Below are 17,917 nucleotides of genomic sequence, written 5' to 3'. Positions count from 1 at the left end.
TAATGGACAAAATATAACTGCTCTCAAAAATTAGAGAATATTTCAAAGTGAATATGAAGTGATAAATATCCTCTAATTTTTGTGAGCAGTATAATTTAGCAAAATAGAAACAGAAGCATCGATACAGAGAACAGACACAGCTGTCAGAGGGGATGAGGGTTCAGGTCTGGGTGGAAAAATGTTTAAGGAATTAAGTAAAAAATATTTAATATATATAAACACATACATATATAAATATATATATATATATACACACACACACACACACACATATATAAATATATTTATATACAAAAATAGACACAGACAATAGTATGGTGATACCCAGAAGGAAGGAGAGGGGATGGGGGTGTGGAAGAAACCAAAGGGGCTATAAACAGGGATGGAACTTGCAGTGATGGGCGCATGATGCGGTATGTAGATGATGTTTTGTTGAATTCTACACTTGAAACCTGTATGGTTTTGTTAACCAATGCTACCTCAATAATCTCAATTAGAAATAAAATAAAAATTATTGAAATTCATTATAGGAAGGTAAATATTTATTAAATAAAAGTGAGTGCTATCCTGTATAGAGGCCCAGAAATAAGGCTGAGAAAAATGGAAACAAATATTAAATACGCAAGTCTTGGGACTGTTGTACTAAGACTTTGTGATCTCTTCTTTACCACTATTGTTATAAGCTTAAAACATTAGTGTCTCTCTTCTTCCTTTAGATGACTGTCGTCCTGTCTTGCTGGTAAAGCAAACTGGGGAATTCAGAATCCTCTTGAGCTTTCCTTCTCTTCCCTCACTTTTGACATTCTGGTTGCCACTAAATCTTCTTGATGCTGTTCATAAAATGACTCCCAAGTCTATCCCATTGGTACACATGCAGTTGACAAGCTCTGTATTTTTCACTCAGAAAACAGTAGCAACTTCCTAAACGGGTTCCTGCCAGCATCAGTCATATCCACCAGTGCCATTAGAACTACTGACTTTGATACCAATTCAGGCTCCACCTCTGCTTCAATGTATCTGTCAAGCCTACTATTTTCAAGGGTAAAATCCAAACTCCTTACCATATAATGCAAAGCCTTCTGTATTCTAGCCACAAATTTTTCTCCACTTTTCTTATAGCAGCCCTCATTAATCTGGTAGTCCTGAATATGTCCTCATCTGAATACCTCGGGTTCTTACCCATATCTACTGCTTATAATTACTTTCTCTTTCTAACAAGTTCCAATTCATCTTTTGAAGCCAAACTCAAACATTACTGTTTCTCAGAACTTTTCCTAGGATACAAAAGGAGGAGAAGGAGGAGGAGGAGGAGAAGGAAGAGGAGGAGGAGGAGGAGGAGGAGGGAGAAAGGGGGAAGAAGAAGGGGGAGGAAGAAGGAAGGAGGAGAAAAAGAAGGAGAGGGAAGAAGGAAGAGGGAAGCAGAAGGAAACAGGGAGGAGAATGGGAGGAAGAAGGAAGAGGAAGGAAGAAGAAAGAAGACAACAAACTAAAGAAATAAATACTATTCCCACCCCTGATCCCTCCCTAGGCAGATGGTATTCCTTTCTTCTGAGCTCTCCTGGCATTATATTTTTATATAAAATTTTTACTTTAGGATAATTTTAGATTTACAGAAAACTTACAAAAATAGTACAGAGGGTTCCCATGTACCTCCCATTGTTTTCCTTTATGTTTGTCAAAAATAATGAGCCAATGTTGACACATTATTATTAAATGAAGTTTATACTTTATTAAGATTTTCTCCGTTTCTCCCAACTTCTCTTTTCCTGTTCTAGGATCCCACCCAGCAATCCTAGAATATTGAGTTGTCATGTGTTTTTAGACTCTTCTTGGCTTTGGCAGTTTCTCAGAGTTTCCTTATTTTTTGTTATCTTGACAGTTTTGAAGAGCACTGGTCAGGTGTTTTGTAGAATGTCCCTCAGTTGGGGTTGGTGTGATGTTTTTCTCACAATGAGACAGGGGTTATGGGTTTGGGGGGGTATATAACAGAGGTAAAGCGACAATCTCATCACATGGTATCAAGGATATGTGCTATCGATATGACTTCTTACTGTGATGTTGCCCTTGATTACCTTGTTGAGGTGGGTAGAGTTTGTCAGGTGTGTCCACTATAAAATTACACTTGTTACCCTTTTCCAGGAAGCCTCTATGAGCAGACCACAATTAAGGAGTAAAAATATATACTTTATCTCCTTGAAGTTGAATTATCTACATATATTATTTGGAATTCTTCTCTATGGACTGTTTGTTTACTCTTCCTCGTTTCTTTATTTAATCACATGTTTAAAGGAAGATAGTGGATATTTGTTTTATGTTTAATTTTATAACTCAATATATATTTTTTGTTGTGTGAATTTTTCAAGCTTTGACCAAAGAATGTCTTTTAGTTGGCTCCTGTGTCTCTGTGACATTTTCACATCTGTGTGTATGAGCTTGGGGGTGGCACTACTTTTCATTTCTAGACTCATATTGCGTATTCCCTACCATAATCATACTTAGAATAAGATTTTATTCAAGCCATGATCCTTTATTTAGAGAAAGGTATTTGAAATCAGATTTGTACACCAGGACCCAATATTATATTTGCATTCCCATTATATAGCCCTCATCAAGTTACATTTTACTTCATTTTCTCTCCCATGAGACTAAGGGCTTACAATTATCTTATTCTCTTGTACAGGAATAAGTCCTTTAAGATATGTAACCTTACATTCTTTAGTTATTTGGTGGATTTATAATATTTTTCTGTATAACTAGATTGTACAGTGATTGTGTTGAAATATTTTGTTCGTGCCTGCATCAGTCAGTTATGTTTTATGACTGTAGAGCTGAACTCTGATTTTACCTTTCCCATATTTTATATTTTTTTACAGAAAAAAATTTATCTAGTCTATGTTTTCCTCTTATAATGAATGTAAGGGTTTGAAATTAAAACTTTGGCCAGGGACTAGCCCGTTGCCCTATAGCCTGGCACATAATACATTATCAACTGGTTATGGTGTAAAGAATAGCAAATAGGGACCTCAGTTCATTTTCATGGAAAGCATCCATTAGTTCAGTAATATTCATTACTTCCTAGCTAGCTCATGAAAAGGAAGGAAATGTATTAGCTTAGAAAACTAAATACACAATTCAATCGAGTCTGGATATACTGCCTCAAATGGTATCATTAAAAATATTTCTTTTGTGTCTCTCATCTTTATTCACACTGATTATCTTCGAGCATTGTATTTCCTGTCTCTCATTATATCCTATAACTCTCTAACATATCATAGTCTCTCGTACTATAGCCATATTTATACTAGTATCATTCAATGACTATAAACAGTTTTCTGGGGGCATATATTGTATCTGATTTACTGTTAAATCTTCCTTGAAGTGGCAAAAATTACTTTTAGCATGTATATATTTTCCATTTTCTTGAACCCTCAAAGAGAAGTACATCTCAATAAAAAATTTTGTGTAACCCTAATTAGGTTATCTACCAATGCACAAAATCAGTGAGCATATTTAAGGTGTTGGAGTACCCTGGTCAGAAAGAGTTACTTGGATATCCCTGTAGTTGAATGTGCCTGAGCCATACAATATTACAGTACCCGCAACTCATTCAAACTACAATCTTGCAAATTTTTGGTTAGGTCTGTGGGCTCTTTTTAGTTATTACCTCCATGTTGTTCTTTAAGGTGAATTGTCCAAATAAAATTATTTTCATTGCACATTTTTAGTACAATCTATTTAAAACATATTCTAAAATATCTGTTACCTGTGGCTTTCTAACAAACCATCCAAAAACTTGGTGACCTTAAGTAAACATTTACTGTGCTTGCTTCAGAAGCACATATACTAAAGTAAACATTATTTTCTCATTTTTCTTCAGGGCTTAGCTTTTTTAAGTTGGGATCAATGAGGCAGCACTGCTATATTATACTGGGCTTCTTCCCAAATCTGAAGGTCAGCCGACTATCATTTTAACTAGACTGGCCTTGAGGATTTGAATGACATAGCTCAGATGCATATGCCTCTCACCCTTCAGCAACTAAGCCTAGGCATATTTTCAAGTCAGTGGTAGAGACACTAGAGAGCAAGCCACATGTGTGAGTTTGTTTTAAGCCCCTGCTTGTACTGTGTCTGATAACTTTCAATTGCTCAAATGAAGTCTCATGGTTGAGTGCAAGGTCAGTTGGCGGGACATGTTATTTGCCCTTGACGGGAGGGAAATGCAAAGTTACCAAGCAAGGAGTGTGCAGGGAAGGGGAAATGAATCATGGTCATTGGTGGAATCTACCACAATCAGGTACTACAAAAATGAAATAATCAGATCTATGACACACCTTCAAGGTATTGATTGTTTAATGGAGTTATGATACAAATATTACAAGAGAGTAGGAGTATCATTTACAGAGTAAACTGGAGAGAGAGAAAAAAGATATTGTACCTAATTGGAAAGTAAGAATGGCTTCTGGAAAAATTACACTTGCTCTTATTTATAGATATACAATAAGAACTTGGGTGAATAGAATAAAAATTACATTGATTTTGGAATAATTGGCGAAAAACAAAACAATTATTTGACTTGACATCTTTTACTTAGCTCTTTTTTAAAAGAAAGTTAAATAAGCTTATTATTGCTAATATATCTTCTTTAGTGAATAAAACAGTCTTAGAAAAATAAGTTTTAGATGTACCATTTCATAGTTTATTTTTTTTAACTATTAGGTAAAATTAGTAAGAAATTAAAAGAGCACTTCTAGTCAGTGACTTGTTATTCTGTAAGAATTTTGACATAGAGATTTCTTATTTGTGAAAAAAAGTATGTATACATTTTAAACCTGTCTTTATTTGCCTTTCTGTGAACAAGAAACTTCTATTTTATAGGTTCACAGAACTAGAAAGCCTTTTTTCTGCACAATTTGATTTTCTACCCAGTTCTAGTTATCTGAGGACTGAGATGTGACCTCAGTGGAGACAAGTTCCTCATTGTCCCCCTGAATATAGTGTTTTTCTTAAATTAGGTGGGAGAGTTTTTCTAGACAGAGTTTTATCTCCAATCTGAAGACACAATTTCACGTGTTACTTCTGCAAAGAATATACACCAAAAGAGATCTTGAGAGGACTGATGTAACAGAGTTCATTAGGCACAAAACTTCCTTAAATGGAGTCATCCATGGAAGAAATCCTCAGAGGAAGTAGTGTTGCCATGCATTACATAGAGAACCATGTGGAAATACACACAAACTGTCTATCAGAAGGAGTAGCCAATATCAGAATAGAAAGAATGCTGTATATCTTTATAACTTATGAAAGTTGATATTTTTAATGTATGATTTATAGAACAGTGGTAAAAACAATTATGGAATCATTAGGTAGTCTCTAGAATATACTTTAAAGATATGGAAAATAATATAGCGTGGAAAGTAAATCCTTTGGCCAGTTTTAAAATCCCAGTTCACTTTGAGAATAATAGCTAAAACATGTGCACCTAGATGGTTAAATATTTTCCCAGTGATTTTTTTCCTATTTGAGAAATGTTAAATTATGTGTCAGTTTTGAATAGGACGTAATTCTCTTGCATACACAGGTGTGACATCTTTACTAGGAATTTTGCTCTAAATAATCTTACTTAGGTGTTCAAAAGAGCAACAGAAACTTGGCAGAGATTTTACTACTTACTTCCTTTTAAAGGAAGAGTTGATGTATCTTCATAATTTCTTTCTGCCTTTTTCTTACACATGATTTAGGGAAAACTGAAAGTGGATCTCAGCTGAGTGAATTGTGTTGGTGATAAGTATCATCTTTTTGTTGTTGTTGTTCATTGCAGGAGATCATTGTCCATCACTTTAGAAATACTTCTACTGTACTTTCCTTTGATTTCTGGCTAGAGATAAAACTATTTCAAGAAATTCTGGAGGCATTGAAAATGCCCGCCCTACTTTTGTGGCCAGATCACCAGCAAGGACGTGAGAGATATATGTTGAGGAAAAAATTTTAAATGTATATTTACAACACATTTTACACTTTTATTGATTGAAAGCTACTTTATTTTTAAGAACACAAAATTAATTATGTATGATTTGGTTTGCTCATTAAATTAATATGGTATACATTTTATATATAAAGTCATTATGAATTTAGGTTTTTTTTAGAAATGTAATTATATACAGATCTGGAACTGCTGATCTTCAAGCAATTTATATATATATATATATATATATATATATATATATATATATATATATATATATATATATATATATTTTCCCATTTAAGAAAAGCAAACTAGAACTGGAAGTGAATAACCCAACAATTTTATAGTAAAACATCAAAGTTATTTATGATTCCTGGTCTTCTTGCCCTTAACAATGCAGAGTGCTCTTTTTCAGAAAAAAAAAAATGCATTATAGAGTAGTAGACCAAACTTATCTTAAATGAATTTTATACATGTAAGTATATATAATTACTATATTTCCCCATGTATAGGATGCACCCTTTTTCAAAAAATTTAGGGTCTAAAAACTGGGTGCATTTTATACAGTGGTTGTAGATTCTTTTACTTGCATTTCCCACTTTTTTGCATAGATGAGGAGTTGTATGGATTTTATGATGAATAAAACTTGAGTTCAATCACTTTATGTAATATATATTTTTTTCAAATTTCGGGCTCCAAAATGAAGGTGTGTCTAATACATGGGAACATCTTATACATGGGGAAGTAAGGCATTTTCTTTTTTTTTTTAAGAGGCTGCAAAGTAATTTGCTTCTGTCTTTGAGGATGAAAGTCATGTGTGAAGCTCTCCAAACTTAGTAGGTCTGATTAAAAGATGATAGCTGCCACTGTAACAAATCAACACAAAAAGACAAAATGCAAGCAAACTACAGATACTAGTAAGGAACACCATGGTATTCTCGCCAGCATCACTCTGACGTCATCTCCCACTTATTCCATACTGGTCTAAGAGCGGGGCTTTTACCATGTCCCATCCTAAAAACAGTTCCTCACAGAAAATACTATTAATAGAGATACAGAGATCTCTGGAAAGAGTGCATCCTGGCATGTATACTGTATTGTATATAATAACTGGTTAAAGAAGAGCTGAGATTTCTCTTACTCTGGACCACTCAGTTACTTAAAGTGTGGTCCATAGAAATGTGTCACCCTCGTCACCTAAAAGCTTTTTAGAAATGGAGGATTCTGACCCCACTCAGGTGTACAAACCAGAACCTGCATTTAAAAAGCTTCCTAGGTGATTGATAAGACTTTGAACAGTAGTACTCAGTGAGATACTGTTTTTTAGTACCAGAAACTTTTCATCAATCATATGTATAAATCACACACTTAAACTGTAAAAGTGGAGGAGTTCTGGTTGAAATGGAGGCAATATTCTCAAAACTAAACGCTTCAAAGCCCCTGCTTGTTCCCTGGGGTCACCCACAGCATCTCTAAAAACTACTCAAGATCGACAGTGCACAGTGTGAAAACCATTTATTCTAGTCTTATAGAGCACTGTCAGGACAAATCTACCTCAGGCCCACAAAATCATGGTGATAAATTTCTGATTGAAACCCTAAAGAGTCTAGAAGATATGTACAATCATCTACATTTCAGATTTCAATGTAACACTGGATTATATCAATATCCTGTTGGACATGAATAGCTCCAAGGGCAATTCAAAGATTGGCAAACAGTATGTCTGGATATATCTCATTGCCCCATAGGGAAGGTTGAAGAGGGGAAACAAAGAAAGCAGTCTCGTGTCCATGCAAATATCTCAAAGTGTTAGGAAATTAATGTGGCTTAAATTTTCAAAATTAAAACCTAAAGAAATAAGATACAAGCTTACCAGTATTTTATGAATAAATTTCAAAATATCATATAGAGATCCTAGATATAAAATCTTATAAAATATATGTAGAGACATCCTGTGTCATTTTTTAAAGAAATAGAACATAAAATAATCAGATTTATATGGAATCACTAAAGACCTGGGTTGCCAAGGCACTCCTGAGAAAAGAGAATGAAGCTGGACTTTTCACACAACCTGACTTGCAATTATAATACAGAGCCATGATAATCAAACAGCATGGTATTGGCAGCAAAACAGACACACAGACCAATGGAACAGAATCGAGAGCCCAGAAATAAAACCACAAAAAATGGGGAAATAATTTTTGACAAAGGAACCAAAAGCACACAATGGAGAAAAGAAAGCCTCTTAATAAATGGTGTTGGAATAATTGGAAAGCCACATGCAAAGGAATGAAACATGACTACACCTTGTCCACATTCACAAAAGTTAATTCAAAATGAATCAAAGAATTAAATATAAGATCTGAAACAATAAATTACATAGAAGAAAACATAGGTACTAAACTTATGGGCCTTGGCTATAGAGAACATTTTATGAATTTGACTCCAAAGGCAAGGGAAGTAAGACAAAAATAAGTGGGGTTATATTAAACTAAAAATTTTCTGCATAGCAAAGAAACCTACAATAAAACGAAAAGGCCGCCAACCAAATGGGAGATGCTATTCACAAGCAACAGTCTGACAAGGGGTTAATAATCAAAAAATATAAAGAACTCATAACGTACAACAACTAAGAAACAATCCAATTAAAACTGAGAAAAGGATCTGAACAGACACTTCTCTCATGAAGACATACAGATAGCAAAGAGATATATGAAAAGGTGCTCGTCTCTAGCTATCAGAGAAATGCAAATCAAAACTATAATAAAATATCACCTCACAGATGTTAGATTGGCTGTTATCAACAAGACAGGTAATAACAAGTGTTAGAGAGGCTTTGGAGATAAAGGAAACCTCATTCACTGCTGGTAGGAATGTAAACTCGTATAGCCATTATAGAAGAAAGTATGGTGGTTCCTCAAAAAATTAAGAATAGAGCTACCATATGACCCAGCAGCCCCTCTACTGGGTATATACCCCCCAAACTCGAAAACATTCGTATGTAAAGAAACATGAACCCCCTTATTTATTGCAGCATTATTCACAGTGGCCAAGACATGGAAATGACTAAGGCGTCCTTCAATAGAGGATTGGATAAAGAAGACGTGTTACATAAATATAATACAATGGAATACTACTTAGCTATAAGAAATGATGAAATACTCTAATTTGCAATAACATGAATGGACCTCGAGAATATTATGCTAAGCAAAATAAGTCAATTAGAGAAAGCTAAAATCAATACGATTTTATTCATATGCGGGATATAAAACTGAGACTCATAGACATAGATAAAAGTGAAGTGGTGCCTGACCTGTGGTGGTGCAGTGGATAAAGTGTCGACCTGAAACTGTGAGGTCACTGGTTCAAAACCCTGGGCTTGCCTGATCAAGGCACATATGGGAATTGATGCTTCCTGTTCCCCCCTTCTCTCTCTCTCCCTCCCCCCTCTAAAATGAATAAAATATATTTTTTTAAAATGAAGTGGTTACAAGTGGGATGGGGGTTGGAAGGAGGGTAGTAAAGGTGATGGGCATACAGACAATGTATAGTTCACAGGCCGTGGAGATGTACCCCTGAAACTTATATACTCTTGCTGATCAATGTCATCTCATTAAATTTGACTTCTAACTAAAAAATAAAACACCGTTATTTAAAAAACTTGAATAAGATTAAGTAATAGCTGTAAGACGCTAACAACATAATAGTGTAACTAAGAACTTCATCAGGGTGCTTATAAGAAAAATAACAGAGATGATTAAATATATAGAGGATGGAGCTAAGGAACTAATCCTTTTGCAATGGAGACAAAAAAAAGGAATTATGAATCTAAAAGTAATGTGGAAAATAAAGGAGAATATTTCATTGTATTGTGCTTGCCAAAGACAAAACCATAAACAATGGAAGAGATGTAAATTGTATTATAAAACAAATTTCATAATTTTTTGAAGATTTATCCTGATACTTTATTTCCTTCCAACATCTAACTAGAGCAAGTTAATAAACCAACAGTAGATGTGTACTAAGGACAAAAATCAATCATGTCTTAGACTTTACCATAACATAACACTAAAAAGCATTAAAGCAATGTCTAAATTTTAATTGGAAAAGAGTCATAAAGTTCATCATTATATTTGTTTATAAATAAAGTTAAAACTTCATTTTTCAGTGACTCAAGAAATATAAAAATCCAAAATAATCACAACTCATTGTACTTGATTGTTAGATGAATCTAAGTGTTTTTCCTTATCTGCAAATAAAAATACAAATTCATTCTTTAATATCTTTTATTTTTATTCATTTTTTTTTTAGAGAAGAGAGGGAGAGACAGAGAGAGAGAAGGGGAGGGGGAGCAGGAAGCATCAACTCCCATATGTGCCTTGACCAGGCAAGCCCAGGGTTTCGAACCGGCGACCTCAGCATTTCCAGGTCTATGCTTTAGCCACTGCGCCACCACAGGTCAGGCCCAAATTCATTCTTTAATAATATAATAACTTCTCACAGAACTGTCAGGAAGTAAAATATTCAGTAGTAATACAAAAATTTCTTTAGCTAATCAGTAAAATATTACATCTTTTCTTTAGACATTTTCTTTATTGCAAAATATGTTTCAGATTGAATAAAAGTAAAAATGGAGAAATTTTGCTATATAAAACTAGGGGGAAATATACTTCTCACAAAAATTAGGGGATATTTCAAAATGAATATGAAGTGATAAAATATCCCCTAATTTTTGTGAGCAGTAAATTGAGGCAGATAAAGTTTATTGTAGGTAAATGGCTTAAAGAGTTAATAAAGAATGTCAAAATTTTGAGAAACTGTTAAATAAACAATACATGATATATGTGTACATAAATATATATACACATACACATATTTTAAGAAAATCTGTGGGAATAAATCAATCATATACCAATGATACCAATATTGGTTTAAAAAATAGTGTTGAGGATCCAAGATGGTGGCAAAGTAGGTGAATGTTATACTCAACTCCTCTCCAGACCAAACTGGAGCTACAACTAATTTTTAAAAATTTTTATTAATTTTAATTGGGTGACATCCATAAATCAGGGTACATATGTTCAAAGAAATTTAAGAAGAGTCATCCTGGAAAAGCAACCCAAGACTAAATGGGGAGGAGTCTTTTAACCAAGGAGTCACAGAAGAAGCCACATTGAGACTGGTAGGAAGGATGGAAACACAAAAAGGGATGACTCTGCTTCCACAAGTAGTGGCTGAGTTTCCTTAAGTGATATCTCAGAAGCTGCACAAGTATGGAGCCTAAAACACAAGCCAGGCTCCCCAGCCTAGAGCAGAGAAGAGTCACTCATGTAGCATTCAGCTATGAAAAGCGGCAAAGTTTCTGTCTGTCATAGAGAAATGAGAGACGACAGAGACACGGGTGCCCTCTTAAAAGCCCAACACATAATCAAAATCTAGTTCATACCCACTGACTGTCGGCTCCTACAGCAGGAGGGCTGAGAGAACTAGAGACACATGAGGAGCATCGGTTTGTAGCTCCGGGGAGAGAGACAGTGGAGGATAGCCACCAGAACCCCTGTGCTGAATCATTCTGATACTGCAGTCACCAAATTTCTTGGGGGAAGCAGTCCCTTCTGTGTGGCATCAGCCTGGGGGAAAGCACTTGTTCCACCCTAGGGACTCTCTCTCATCCCACCCTGTTGCTGTTAGGGCCTGCTGAGGATTCAGTGATATTGCCCAGAGAGTAGAGGTCTGGACAGACTCAGAGGGTTGTCTGGCTTTGAGTTAGAAGATATTCCTCCCATTTTCCTGAGAATCTAACTAGTGCTTCCCTCTCACAGGGAATTCAGTAAAACCACTTTCCTGGCTGCCAGCAGACCAACACTCCAGGCTCCAGAGGCCCCACCCACCTGACTGAGTGGCTCTGCCATGCTGAGGTTGGGGAAAAAATTCAGGACAGACCAAAACCTGTGGCTCTGGGAGGCTGGGCTCACATAAACCACCTTTGCTGAAGCCTGATGGACACCTCTTGAGGTAGATCCACTAGCTTCATCCTCCTGACTCTACCAAAGTCTCTTTTGGTGGCCAGCTAATAAGCAGTCAGAAGCCAGAGGCAGCCAGCAGAGGATCTCGGGGTGCCTTGGGTCTTTTACCCACTTGCCTTTGTGCCAAGTGCTGGTAAAAGCCAGTTGTGGTATGCATGTGGTCCTTCTCACATGCATCTAAGACCAGCAGAGGCAGCTACAAACTGTTGATTGCTTGTAGTACCAAACAGGTTGCTGATAGCCATTCATAGGCAACATCTTACATTGGCCTACACCCAGTTCCTTTCTAGGAGACCCAGACCCAACATAACCTGTGATCAGCTTCTGAAAGCATCACAGAAGAATCCAAATAGCTTCACAAAGAGAATATCCAAAGGGAGAACTTGTCATGCACCAAACCCAGCTATGGCGAATTCCTCTTCATTTGGTTATCACCTGCACAGCAACTCGCATCCATTGGTCAAGATAGAGGCTTGCAGTCATCCAGCAGGGTCAATCCCATGCACAATGGACCAATAGTAATGAAGACTCGGTTACAGTAGGAGGGCTCATGTAACGCAAGAACCATTCCTGGAGCACACAGCTTAGGTGATCAAGCAGTCTACAACACTGGACCCAAAGAACACCTACTACATAAGGCTACCCCATGAAGACTGGGAATCATAGCAGACCTAAATACTAATAGAAACAAACAAAAAGAGGCAGCCAAAATGGGGAGAAAATATACAGGCCCCAAATGACAGAAATTGAGAAATCCCCAGAAAAAGAGCTAACTGAAATGAAGGTAAGCAATTTATCAGATATAGCATTCAAAGTATTGGTTATACAGATACTCAAGAAACAAAAAAAAAATAGCAAGCATTAAAAAAAAAGACATGATAACCATGAAAAAGAACCAATCGGAAATGAAGAATACTATATCCGTCATTAAGAATACACTAGAAGAAATAAACAGTAGGTTGAATGAAGAAGAAGATGGAATCAGCAATTTGGAAGACAAGATAGAAAAGTACACTCAATCAGAGCAGCAAAAAGAAAAAAAGGAAAGAATGAGGAGAGCCTGACCAGGTGGTGGCGTGGTGAATAGAGCATCGGACTGGGACATGGAGGACCCAGATTCGAAACCTCAAGGTCACCAGCTTGGGTGTGGGCTCATAGACATGACCCCATGGTTACTGGCTAGAGCCCAAAGGTTGCTGGCTTGAAGCCCAGGGTTGTTGATTTGAGTAAGGGGTCACTTGCTCTGCTGTAGCTCTCCACTCCCGTCAAGGCACATATGAGAAAGCAATCTGAGGAACTAAGGTGCTGCAACGAAGAATTGATGCTGCTCATCTCTCTCCCTTCATGTTTGTCTGTATCTGTCCCTCTCTCTTTCTCTGTCATACATACACACACACAAAAAGAATGAGTAGAGTTTAAGGGACCTTTGAGAAAACAAAGCACAACAGGATTTATATCATAAGGGTACAAGAAGGAGAAGAGACACAGCTAGGAATTGGAAACCTATGTGAAGAAATAATGACCAAAATTTTCCCTAACCTGGTGAAGGAAAAAGGTACTCAAGTCCAGGAAGCACAGTCTCAAACAAGATGGACCCAAAGAGGCCCACACCAACACAGGTCATAATTAAAATGACAAAGACTAAAGACAAAGAGATGATCTTAAAAGCACCAAGGGAAAAGCCGTTAGTTACTTACAAGGGCACTCCCATAAGTCTGTCAGCTGATTTCTCAATAGAAACATTTCAGGCCACAAGGGATTGTCATGAAATATTTAAAGTGATGAAAAGTAAGGATGTAGAACCAGGACTACTTGACACAGCAAAGCTATCCTATCACTTAAAAGTGAAGGAGAAATAAAGAGCTTCCCAGACAAGAAAAATCAAAAGGGGTTTGTTACTGCCAAATTAGTATTACAAGAAATGTTAAAGGGCCTACTATAAGAAGAAGGGAAAAAACAAACAAAAAAACAAAAAAATAGGAACATAGTTAAAAGAATGAAATGGTACTAAATACATACCTGTCAGTCACTTTAAATGTAAATGGCTTAAATGTTCAATACAAAAGACAGGTTAGTTGACTGGATAAGAAGGCAAGAGCCATATATTAATATATGCTGTATATAAGAGACCCACTTCAGAGTGAAAGATACAGCCTAAAAGAGAAGAGATAAAGATATTTCATGCAAATAGACAGGAAAGTAAAGTTGGGGTAGCAATACTTATATCTGACAAAGTAGACTTTTAAAATAAAGACTATAGTAAGAGACTAAGAAGGACACTAAGTAATGATAAAGGGAGCAATCCAACAAGAGGATATACCACTAGTAAACATGAATGGAGAGATTGACAGCAATAGAGTCATAGTAGTGGGATTTAACACCACATTAACATTAATGGATCTTCCAGACAGAAAATCAATGAGAAAACAGCTACATTAAATGATATCTTAGAACAGCTAGATTTAATTGCTAACTTCAGAGCATTTCACCCCAAACCAGCAGAATATACATTCTTTTCCAAGAACACATAGAATATTTGCTAGGATAGACCACGTGATAGGACACAGTGAATTTAAGAAGATTGAAATCATTTCAAGTATCTTATCTGACCTTAAGGTGTGAAACAAATCACAAGAAAAAAACCTCAAAGCACACGAAGACATGGAGGCCAAATAACATGTTACTGAACAATGAATGGGTTAACAGATCAAGGAACAAACCAAAAGATTCCATGAAAAAATGAAAACAAGATCACAAAATATATGGGACACAGTGAAAGCAGTTCTAAAAGGGAAATTTATAGCATTACAGGCCTACTACTACAAACAAGAAAAATCTCAAACATTCTAACTTTATACTTAAAGGAATGTGAAAAAGAACAACAGAAAAAAGCCAAAAGTGAGTTAAAGGTAGGAAATAATAAAGATCAAAAGAAAAAAATATATATGCATAAAAGATCAATAGAACAGAGAGTTGGTTCTTTGAAAAGATAAACAAGATTGGCAAACCTTTAACCAGACTCATCAAGAAAAAAGGGGAGACCTTGTACTAAAATTAATTCAAAATGGATCAAAGACCTAAATATAAGACCTGAAACAATAAAGTACATAGAAGAAGGCATAGGTACTAAACTCATGGACCTTGGTTTTAAAGAGCATTTTATGAATTTGACTCCAAAGGCAAGAGAAGTGAAGGCAAAGATAAATGAATGGGACTACATCAGACTAAGAAGGTTTTGCTCAGCAAGAGAAACTGACAACAAAATAAACAGCCAACTAAATGTGAAATGATATTTTTAAACAACAGCTCAGGTAAGGGCCTAATATCCAAAAAACTCATAAAACTCAACAAACAAACAATCCAATAAAAAAAATGGGAAGAGGACATGAACAGACACTTTTCCCAGGAAGAAATACAAATGGCCAACAGATAATATGAAAAGATGCTCATCTTCATTAGTTATTAGAGAAATGCAAATCAAAACTAAAATGAGATACCACCTTATACCTGTTAAATTAGCTATTATCAACAAGACAGGTAATAGTAAATGTTGGAGAGGCTGTGGAGAAGAAGGAACCCTCAATTCACTGTTGGTGGGAATGTAAAGTAGTACAACCATTATGGAAGAAAGTATGGTGGTTCCTCAAAAAACTAAAAATAGCCTGACCAGGTGGTGGTGCAGTGGATAGAGCATCGGACTGGGATGCGGAGGACCCAGGTTCAAGACCTCGAGGTTGCCAGCTTCAGCACAGGCTCATCTGGTTTGAGCAAAGCTCAGCAGCTTGGACCCTAGGTCACTGGTTCGAGTAAGAGCAAGGGGTTACTCGGTCTGCTGAAGGCCCACAGTCAAGGCACATATGAGAAAGCAATCAATGAACAACTAAGGTGTTGCAACGAAAAACTGATGATTGATGCTTCTCATCTCTCTCCGTTCCTGTCTGTCTGTCCCTATCTATCACTCTCTCTGACTCTCTCTCTGACCCTGTAAAAAAACACACACACAAAAAAACTGAAAATAGAACTACCTTATGACTCGGCAATCCCTCTACCCCCAAAACTCAGAAACATTGATACATAAAGTCACATGTAGCCCCATGTTCATTGCAGCATTGTTCACAGTGGCCAAAACATGGAAACAACCAAAAAGCCCTTCAATAGAAGACTGGTTAAAGAAGATGTGGCACATATACACTATGGAATACTACTCAGCCATAAGAAATGATGACATCGGATCATTTACAACAAAATGGTGGGATCTTGATAACATTATATGAAGTGAAATAAGTAAATCAGAAAAAACAAGAACTGCATGATTCCATACATAGGTGGGACATAAAAACGAGACTAAGAGACATGGACAAGAATATGGTGGTTATGAGGCGGGGAAGAGAGGGAGGGATAGGGGAAGGGGAGGGGGAGGGGCACAAAGAAAACTAGATAGAAGGTGACGGAGGACAATCTGACTTTGGGTGATGGGTATGCAACATGATTGAATGACAAGATAACCTGGACATGTTTTCTTTGAACATATGTACCCTGATTTATTGATGTTACCCCATTAAAATTAATTAAAATTTATAACCAAAAAAAAGAAAAAAGGGGAGAGGACCCAAGTAAATAAAATCAGAGATGAAAGAGGAGAACTGACACAAAAGAAATACAAAGGATTGTAAAAAAATAGCATGACTATATGCCAACAAAATGGACAGTCTGAACAAAATGGATAAATTCCTAGAAACAGTCTTGTAAAACTGAATCAGAGAATTTTAATAGACAAATCATAGCCAATGAAATTTAAGCAGTGATAAAAAAAACTCCCAACAAGAAGTCTTGTACTGAAGGATCCACTGGTGAATTTACCAAATGTTCAAAAAAGAATCAACATCTGTCCTTCTCCAAACTAGTCCAAAAAATTGAAGAGAGGAAAAGATTACCAATTTCATTTATGAGGCCAGCATTTTTCTAAGTCTAAGACCAGAAAAAGACATTACAAAGAAAGGAAATTATAGGCTAATATTCCTGATGAACAAAGATGCTAAAATTCTCAACAACATAGTAGCTAACTGGATCCAGCAATACATTACAAAAATCATATACAAAATAAATCAAATGGGATTTATTCTGGGGATGTAAGGTTGGTACAAAATTCCAACTACTGCGAATCAATAAACTGATACTTCACATGAACAAAATGAAGGATAAAAATCACATGATCATATCAATAGATGCAAAAAAAGCATTTGATAAAATTCAGCACCCATTTATGTTAAAAAAATCTTAGGAAAGGAGAAATCAAGGGAACATGCCTGAAAATAATGAAGGCCATATATGACAAACCCACAACCAATATACAATGGGCAAACACTAAAAATATTTCACTTAAAATTAGGAACAAGTCAGGGATATCAACTATAACCAGTCTTAGTACAGTACTGGAAGTCCTAGCTATAGCAATCAGAAAAAAAGAAATAATAATGAGGTATCTAAATTGGAAAGGAAATAAAGCTGTCATTATTTGTAGATGACATAATACTGTACATAGAGAACCCAAAAGATTCCACCAAAAAACTACTAGAACTAATAAATGAATTCAATAATGTAGCTGGATACAAACTTAATATCTAGAAATCAGTTGCACTTTTATACACCAATAATGAGCTATCAGAAAGGAAAACTAAGAAAACAACACTATTCATAATAGATTCATAAAGAATAAAATACCTAGGAATAAATTTAACCAAGGATGTAAGAGACTTGTACTCAGAAAATTATGAGACACTGCAGAAAAAAACTAAAGAAAGTACAAATAAGTGGAAGCCTATATACCCTGTTATGTGTAGAAAGAATTAATATCATGAAAATGTCCATATTAACCAAAGCAATCTATAGATTCAACATAATTCCTATCAAGGTACCAATGGCATAT

The sequence above is a fragment of the Saccopteryx leptura genome, chromosome X (assembly GCF_036850995.1).
Source record: "Saccopteryx leptura isolate mSacLep1 chromosome X, mSacLep1_pri_phased_curated, whole genome shotgun sequence".
NCBI classification, from domain to species: Eukaryota; Metazoa; Chordata; class Mammalia; order Chiroptera; family Emballonuridae; genus Saccopteryx; species Saccopteryx leptura.
Note: the sequence above shows the minus strand (reverse complement) of the source record.